The sequence below is a fragment of the Lathyrus oleraceus genome, chromosome 4 (assembly GCF_024323335.1).
Source record: "Lathyrus oleraceus cultivar Zhongwan6 chromosome 4, CAAS_Psat_ZW6_1.0, whole genome shotgun sequence".
Taxonomy (NCBI): Eukaryota; Viridiplantae; Streptophyta; class Magnoliopsida; order Fabales; family Fabaceae; genus Lathyrus; species Lathyrus oleraceus.
The window spans coordinates 455,724,526-455,731,016 of NC_066582.1; the positions used below are offsets into that span (position 1 = coordinate 455,724,526).

At 36.0% G+C, this 6,491-nt stretch overlaps 1 long non-coding RNA gene across 1 annotated transcript; it reads left to right on the forward strand.

Moving 5' to 3' along the window:
* The first annotated feature begins 2,964 nt into the window (after window positions 1-2,964).
* Window positions 2,965-3,768, forward strand: LOC127135653 (uncharacterized). The gene is made up of 2 exons (XR_007808632.1): window positions 2,965-3,308; window positions 3,385-3,768. It is a non-coding gene; the product is annotated as an uncharacterized LOC127135653 (long non-coding RNA).
* The last annotated feature ends 2,723 nt before the right edge of the window (window positions 3,769-6,491 follow it).

Genomic DNA, 6,491 nt, shown 5'->3' on the forward strand with positions numbered 1-6,491 from the left:
CATGGTGGTGAAGGAGACTGGCATCACCCTGGAGCACCACCAGTTGAAGAGTGAAGAATTCCAACCTTCTAGGTCAACCACTACCAAGGAGGTACTCAACGTGAGAAAGTCTTCAGAGAAGAAGAAGACACTTAGAAAGAAGAAGACATTTAGGAAGAAGAAGAAGGTGCCAAATAAAATCGTCTACTTTGACTCTGATAAATATGAGGAGGAGCCAGATATAGAATGGGAGACTGCTTTCATTGCACAAGGATATATAAATGATTTAGATAAAACAATGTAGATCAATCCTCTTGTAATGAAAAATGAATCACTTTTATATTTGTGTAATCATACTCTATATATAATCTCTTGATTCCTTTTCAATGATCCAATCGTCAGAGAAGTTTTAAACAAAAATTTCAACCAATTGAGCTCAAAGTAAAAAATAAAACTGTTTTTAATTTTTATCAAAAGACATAAAGATTCTCAAAGAATATAGCTAAGAGTATAAAAACACATAGGCAAAAGAGACAGAAAGAAAAACACATATGATTTTAAGGAGATATTAACATTAAATAAAACCAGTTCAAAAAGATGAATAAAGAAAACACAAAATAGGTTCTAAATCCTAAGCCTATGGTTTCATCGGAAGATCTAGAATATTTTTCAGATTAGCACCCATAATGTCTTGTCTGACATTCATTGATTTCATCCTATCATCGATTTCTGATTACTTGATAGCCATGGCTTGTTGAGTAGCAATAACAGAGGTCGGATTTGCCTCCAAAATCTCTTGTCTTGTATTGGAAGAGGCGACAGATTCTAAAGTGACATCCTTCAAATTCTGAAAGACTAGTACAACAGAAGTTGTGAGAGAATCCCACTTATCAGTACAAGCTAATGGATCAGAAGCAGATGTTCTCTCATTAACCAGATTCTACACTTTATCAAGAACGATAGTTTTGATTTCTTCCGGGTTGGCTTGGATAACAGGTGAAAGAGATGGGAAGTTTCTTGGACAATAAGGTTTGGGGAATTTTCTGGATGAAGTAGGTCAAAAGAGATTTGTTTAAATTAAATTCTAGGTTTAGGATTAGATTGAACTAGAGATAGATCCTAAACAATTTGTTTAGTCTCAATCTGGGGTTCAAATGCAACTTGAACTTGGAATTGAGTTTGAACATGACTAGGTTCCGTATGAGGTGTAGATTTAGGCGATGGATGAGGTGGTTGAATTTCTGGTGGAGAAATAGGCTCTGGTTGGATAAGGGTTACATGTTCAGCTTCACTTTGAATAGATAAATTATTTTGTTTAGAAGCAGAACATGCTTGGTTAGATGGTAGGTCTAGTGGAGAGAAAGGTTTGAATAGGAATGGTTTTGATAGATCTAGTAATGACAGGTGAAGGGGTTACAGATTTGAGGTCAAGGTGAGCATTGAACCCAACTTTATCATATTATGACTTAGAACTAGAGGAAGTTTTCCCAATAAAAATAACTATGAGTGATTCAAGCAAGGTGTTCAGAGGTGATAATTGTTCAGAAGCAGAAAAGAGTGTTATTGGTTGGGTGAGGGATTTGGTGAAGGTGTAGGTGATGTGTGATTTAGGATGGAATAATCAAAACTATCTTTCGAGATAAAGTTTAGATTTATACATGTCATGTCAACTTTCAAAGCATATGAAGTAGCCAGATTCTCTTTAACAATAGCTTCTGACATAACTTCTTCCGGAACACCAGAAGCTTATGCTTCAGCAGACTTTAACTGAGCAATGACTTAAGTAGCTTGGATATAAGCCTTCTCTAGAACATCTATATCAACAACTTCTTCCAATGGAGCAGCATAAGTTTCAGGATACTTCTCAACATGTTCTAATAGAGAAGAGACTAACAGTTGAGCACCCCTAAAAATAGGTTCAACAACACTCTCCTGAACTGCAGCATCTGTATTCAACTTCTTTCTCACCAAGGATACACCAACATTCTCTTATTCCTCTTCCTCTTCAATATCATCAGGAACAACCATCTATCTTAATTTCTTCTTCCTTAAAGGTGCATCAGAAGAGACATAAGAAGAAGATTCCTTATGAGGAGTTCTTCCACCTCTGGTCTTAGAGGGCATTAAGACGGTGGAAGCAACAACTTCTCTATTTCTTAAGGCTCATGGCACACAATTTGGCTCATGATTGACAAGTGTTAAGTTCACCTTTGTAATGCTTGAATAGTAGTCAAGTATGTCTTTTACTGATTTGAATGAATTCTTGAATCTTGAGGTCTTGTACAACTCCTGAGATCCAATATATCTAGTACAGCTTGAACAAGGGACTTTCTCTATCAAGTGATCAAGAGTCTTTTGATCACTTAAGCAGGCTTGAGAATTGAGCACAGTCAAAGGATTTAAATGATCAAAGTGAACTTTGATCAATTGAATCAATCGGGACAAACAAATACCTAAAGATTAATCAATTAATCACATGATTTACAAGTCCTAATCTAGGGGAACATGCATCAAGATCTAAAATCCTAAATACTAAGGTTAATGGCACAAATTGATCAATTAGAGAATTAGTTCTAAAATCAAATCTAATAATCTAATTACATCTTATTATTTCTAATCAATTAATGAACCTAACCAAATTCTAAAACTCTAATCCATTCCAAAATCTAATTATCCCTAATAAAATTATAAAACTTTCAATTAATGCTAAAATTCTAATTATAACCTAATTCAAAATTCAAAATTTCTAATTATCCATTAATTCCAAATCTAATTATATGAAATTCTAATTAGTCTAAAATTATAATTAAGAATTCTAAATCTAATTACCTCTAGTATTCTAATCAATCTACTATTTTATAATTAACAACCAATTAATCATGAGAAGAAGAAAAAACAATATGAAAATGATTAAATAAAGTGCACTTGGGCCCTAATTAATGGAAAAGAGGGGGGGGTGCAGGCCCATTAGGGGGTATGATAGGAAGGATGGCTCGGGCATAACAATGATCCTATCCAAATGAAACCAGGTCACAGCAAAGTCTAAGCCCTGGCAAGAAAAACTCAGCAACGACACACAAGCTTCCTTCATCTTCAATTGTGTTCTTCGAGTTTCACCTTCGGATTCACGTTCTCCGCGCGATGCAAAGCTTCAGACCTCAAATCGAGTTCATCACACGCGGAATCGTAGGTGACGAGCACAGCGACTAACACGGCGAATTCCAAATCCAAACGCGAAAACAATATCAACTTTCAATCGTGTTGAATCGAATGCACGGAGTCGAAATGAAAGCGGAAGGAAACGATGAATACTCACCGAGTCGAAATAGGTAACGATTGCTCTGCTATGCATTTTGCAGGTTGGATTTATTTAACTGAGTTTTCTGCTAAAACAAAATTATGCAGGTGGAACTGAGTTTTGAAACTTTTACAGATGGATCTATTGCGTTCTGTTATGCATTGCGTGAGTTGTCTGGACATGTTACGATTTAGCTTCTACATTGTGAGCTATATGAGTATTTGGAAATTGCATTGAACTGATTTGTGCGATGTGGACTGCAATTGTGTATGGGACTTTTAGCTGTGTATTAAATGTGTTGTATTTTGGTTGTAATTTGGATTGAACTATTGTATGGCTTGAAATGTGGTTTGAAAGTGTAAATAGGATGTTTAATGGTTAATGAAATTGGATTATGTAATGGATGCTTTGGATTAATGGGAATGGCTTTGAATGGTTTATGTATGGTTGTATGAAATATTGTAATTAATGAAACATTGTATTTTTTTGAATGGAAGTTGAATGATGTAATTTGAATTAAAGATGAATGTTGGTTTGGAGAAGAAAAATGACTTGGTTTACGAATATGGTTTAAAATGGATTAAGATATAAACATGAATAAGATTTATGTAAAAAATGAACATGATTTAAAATGGCTTATGAACATGTGATTATGGTTTGTATGACCATGTGATTAAAAAGGGTTTAAAATATAAACATGAACAAAGTTTGAAGATGAGAAAGGTTGGAAAATGACTTGGATTAAAATGAATCATGGTGTTTGAAATGGACGTGGATTAAAGATGAATGATTGGTTTCATGGATTAGAACATGAACTATGGTTGAAATCAACAATGTTTGAAATGGTCATGGATTATATGGAATTGTCTTTTGAACAAGAATATAGGGATTGAAGGACGATGGATGATAAGTTGACTAAGGTCAACTGGTTGATTAAATAGTCAACAGTTGACAAAAAGTCAACTTATGTAAAAGGATGATGTTATCTTGTGACCTTTCTTAATGCAATGTATATGAACAATGTCATGAATGAAATGAACTTCCTTGATTAAAAATGAATGTTCAAATGGAACCATGAACTAATAGAATTCAACTTGCCCCAACTTCCCAGTTCAATACCACTATATGGGAACAAATGACTTGGATGAGAGAATAATAATGAAGTCTAAAGATCATGTCATGAAATATGAGTGTAAGCATGCCTCTAAACCATCACAAGGCACCAAGGACTAGGGTTTATTATGGACTGAACTCAAAGATCCAAGCCTCAAGACTTCAAGCATTTAACAACTAGGGTTTTGATTAATCACAAATCCAATAGTCAATCAATCATGGCACTCAAACACCAGTTATTCCTGATTAGGGTTTCAATCCATATGATGTGCAATGCCACAAACTCCAAGCAAAACCCTGGTTTTTACTAGCCATAAACCTTGAATCTATGATGCTTGTTAGCAAGTGTTAATCATGAATGAATGATGCACATGAATGAGACATGAATGAGTCTCAAGTTATATGTTAGATGAAAAGTGAAAAAGGGAGGGAAAATTTTGGGGTATGGCACTGACACCAGACACATATCAACAACATCCAAGCTGTGAGTATTGTGAACCTCAAAAGACTTGAATTTCTCTTCCAAATCAAGAAGTCTCTTAACAACCGGGTCTGTGAGAACTCCAACAACAATCCTTGTGGGTTGTGGCATGAAGTAAGCATCATATTGATCTTCTTCATCAGTCGTAGATCCATGTCGAGCAGACGCGGCAGAATGTTCAGGGGGGTCTACATTGATCACCAGTACATGGATGGGGATTTGGCCTCCTTTAGGATGAACAAAGCTACCATCGAGGTTGGTTACTCCATGAATGTTGAGAGACGACGAACCAAATTGAGCCGTAACTCTTCTGGCTTCAGCATTAGTTTCAACGTCTTTTTCCTTCTAGGCTAAGAGTAGCATAGTCTTAAGCAAGCGATCCATCTTCGCCTGCATAGAGTCGATGTTTGCTCTCATTGTAACCTAGTTGGCCTTAACTTGTTCGAGTGTCATTCGGTAGTTGCGGTGCGTCTCGTACCGGAGTCGAGTAATTAGTTTTTCTAAATTGAAGGGTAGAATGTATACGTTTTTTTTTTGTTTTGGAAAATGATATGCACTTTCTAAAATGAAGGGCTGATGAAAATGTGGATGCATGAATTTTTTGTGTCATTTTTTATGTGTAGAGAAAATGAAATGTAATGCTCAGGATCACAGGTACATCATGTTCTTAGGTCATTCATAAAACGGGTAAATAATCAGTATCTCTGATTAAAGGAACCCCATATGTAGGCTCTACGGTTGATAGGTTCCTAGAGTCATGGATCCTTCTTGAAAATATTACCGCCATGGCAAAGGCTCGTCGGAAAATAATACCCTCAAGACGATCTCGTCTAGGTGGGGTCTTCGTATCATCCCAACAAGGAAGGCTCTTCGCGGGACAATACTAAAAAACCATTGACTTCAAGATTCTAAAATGGTCCCTAGAGTCATCAATCCAACTTGAAAATAATATCGTTGTGACGAAGGCTCGTCGGACAATAACATCTTCAAGAGAATCTAGTCTAGACGGGGTCTTCGAATCGTCCCAACGAGGAATGGTCCCCGCATGCCAATACTACATAACCACCATCTTAATCCTATGATTTTTCTCAAACTCGGGTAGAAAGTCTATCTCACAAAGTATGAATAATCAGAGAGACCCCAATAGTATCACGAGAACCACCAGCAGAATACAGATAGCAACAATATAATGAGATAAAGAAAGAAGGTAGAATAAAACAAGTAAACAAAGCTAAAATTTATCACAAATCAAAATAAGTTAGGCTTGACTCTCTCTTGCTTGGAGCAAATATCCCCAGCAGAGTCGTCAGTCATCGCAGCTCGAAAAATATGATCCTTCGCAATGGTCGCGGAAAAAATTATTTGAACAGAGTCTACACCAAACTTTACTTATTCTAAAGAAAAAAAAGAAAAATATCGATAAAACTCTTAAAAGAAAAAGAAGATGGTCGTCGCAATCAAATTTGAGTTCGAGAATCGATTACATAATGAAAATGTATTAGCACCCCTCACATCCGTTGTAACTTATTGACAGCCACACGAGAAAAGATGTGGGAGTTTTAACTTATTGGCACACCACACAAATTTTCACAAATCACTTGATATCTTGGCGCATATTGG